Here is a 3,124-nt window from a genome sequence, read left to right on the forward strand (position 1 = left end):
ACAGCATCTGACTTATTTATTGAATGCTGAGATCGAGCAACGCAAACTTTTACAGAACACAAGACCTCTCTCGAAACGTTGGGATCTCCTCAAAAACCAAGGTGTTTAGAGGAGAAAGAAAGGTTTTCTCCTGAAAGAAAACCACCCTGTTTTAACTGCAAGCACAGCTTTCTAATCTGGGGGCAGGGGCGGGTGGACAGGGCTCCTGAAGGTGACCTGAAGGTGAAAATGAGTCAGGGAAATCAGCCTGAAACGTCGCCTTATTCCTCGAGGAGAGTTCTGACCCTCCCCTCGGGGAGATCTGGAAATGCAGCCCCAACATTTTCTGCTCCTGGGGAACTTCGGGGTTTGGCCTGGAAGTTGAAGGGAGCAAACTGAGGCAGGAGAAGGGGAGGAAGGGGCGGCTCCCACGGAGTGGAGAAGCATCAGCACCGATTTGAATCTTGATTATTCACTATTGACAAACCTGCAGCGGAGAAATGCTCCAGGAGGGCGAGCCTGAGTCCTGCATTTTTATTTAAAAATAAAAATAAAAATATGAGAAAAGGGAAGAAAGCACAGGAGGTGGAGTGAGACAACAGCCCGACTGCTGCCAGGGAGGGGAGATCAAATATAGCCAGTGATGAGGAATTCAACTGAATATCTCTTTAAAAAAAATTTTTGAACCATATGAACAGAATAAAAGGGGGTTTGGGGTGGATTTTTTTATGTTATGGAGAGGCAGCAGAATGAAGACAACTGGGCAGATAATACAACCTGGTTTTAAGTATTAAAAAAAAAAAAAAATCATTTATCAGCTTAAAGGGTGTTGGTAAGTCACTGCCTGTTTTTATTATAAGCCTGATTTAAGCTTAAGATTAAGCAATTTAAGACTAAATAGGTCTTAGTGATATCCATACAAGGAGGGCAAACAGGAGCATCAGAAGGAATTTTGTCAGAGTGGCAGAAGAGGCAGGAAATCAGAATTTGGGCCACTTTTATATTCCACACCACGGAGTGATGTGAAGTGGTGAGACCCTGCAAGCCCAGGATTTTATGATGCTTTATGTCAGCTGGAGACCTTGACATCCCCAAACCTTCTGTGGTCCCCCCTAAACTTACAATAAATAATGCCCCAGCTGGTGGAAATTGGTCCAGCTGAGTCGAGAGGGCAAGGACAGGCATTTCAGACCAGCTGAGCACAAGTCCTGAGAGGATTTAACTAGAGAGTGGGATTTATGGATCCAAGGCCTCGTCCTGGGTGGTGCTGGAACTGTGACCCTTCTTGGGGACCTTCCCAGAGCGACAGCCACGAGCACAGACAGATATTGGAGAACTTGGCTCCCACCAGAGCAGCCAAAAACTGACACAGCAGAAACCAGACTGCCTGGAACAGCTTTTTTTTTTATTGTTATTTAAAGGCAGAAAGAGTTTGGAGGTGAAGGTCAATGAGGCAGAAGGAAGGTCCCACCTGTGGAGGGAAGGAGTGAACTCCAGGGAAGACACCGAGCCTCAGTCTCCTTTCTCTGACATCATCACCTGCAGAACTGCTCCATTCAGGCACAAAACCCTGCCCAGGCCCAGGAAAACTCGGCTTTAATTGCCTGGGATGAAAAGCAGAGGGAGTGGTTTTAATTCCTTGGTGCTTCCCCAGCTCTGCCCAGTTTTCTCACTGCTCCTTTTTTTTTTTCCCTACATGTGCTGCCTGAAAATTGCCATCCAGAAAATACAGATATCCAGGTCAGGATAGCAATCTTCTGGTGATAAAAGTGATCAAAAATAGCTCTTCCTACCTACCTCGTTTGGAGAAAGCTGCTTTTTTTTTTTTTTTTTTTTTTTTTTTTTTTTCCCCCCACTCTTCCCTTTCTAAAAATATCCCTTTGAAAAAGTGGCTGCAATTCTCCCTTTTATGACCACTTTTCCTGGAGCTGTACATCCCACATGACAAGGCTGCCATAGGGTAGAGCTATTTTTAGACTGCTGCTTCCCAGGGGGAAAAGAAAAGAAAAGAAAAAAAAAATGGGGAGAAATTACTGGAAATCAAGGGAAGTTGGGTATGGTAACAGTTAATTCTGCCCCTGGTTATCACACACGGGTGTCATTCCAGCAGCCAGGGGAATTGCTGGGATAGAATTCCCATTTTTCAACACGGTGGCAGCACGTGGATGGGGAGATCCTGCCTGGGTTGATGTGCAACCACGCCAATATTCAGGATTGGGTTTTTTTCCCAAATATCTCCTCTATGGAGAGGCTCGTTCAGGATATTCTGGACCTGATACAGAACCTGGGATAATGGAATTTAAGACAGGAAAACTGCTGGTGGTGCAAAACGGGGCTGAGAGCTCTGGGAAGCGCCCAGGATTGGAGGTGGGGAGCCCTTGGCAGAGTGGAAAGTGAGTTTAAAAATCAAAATGAAAACCCGATTTGAAATCGAAGTTAAAAGAAGGGTGGCCCCAGTGATTTCAGGGAGATTTGCTCTGGTTGGGAACAGACCCTGTAGCTGGAGGGTTAGATGGGATATTGGGAAGGAATTTTTCCCTGGGAGGGTGGGGAGGGGATGGGAAGGAATTCCCAGAGCATCTGTGGCTGCCCCTGGAAGTGCCCAAAGCTGGGCTGGAGCACCCTGGGCTGGTGGAAGGGGCCGATTCTGACTTGTAAAATCAAAAAAGGCCCCGACACCAGGCACCCTGTTCCCCCTGCCAGGCTCATTTGTATCTGGGTTAATTGCTCTCACGCTGGATTTTAATTGGTTTGTGTGCAGAAAGCCACTGGAAGGCTCTGCAGCTCGGTGACAGCTCCACATATAAGTGCAGAGACCCCTTATTTTTCTTTTTAATTAGTGCAAAAGGCAGGGTGTGCCTTGCAAAAGCCTGCTGAGCCCTGGGGGGTTGGGGTCAGTGGTCACGTAGATGCTGCACATAAAATAGTTTATTTTTTCTGAGCAGAGAGGTTTTTCCAGGTAAAACTTAAAAAAAAGGGACCGTAAAGTGGTGCTTTCTTGGGGGACTTGTGCTGTGGGTGGGTGGAAAAAACCCGACAATTGAATAATATTAATTATCAGCTTGGCCAAAGAGCTCAGAGGAGCCCGGGGAACCTGATTTAGATGGAAACCTGAGCTGTGTTTTGGCTGCAAATTTCTCCAGTC

Source organism: Empidonax traillii, unplaced genomic scaffold (assembly GCF_003031625.1).
Source record: "Empidonax traillii isolate 1590-97213 ecotype Southwest subspecies unplaced genomic scaffold, ASM303162v1 scaffold1124:size387931, whole genome shotgun sequence".
NCBI lineage: Eukaryota > Metazoa > Chordata > Aves > Passeriformes > Tyrannidae > Empidonax > Empidonax traillii.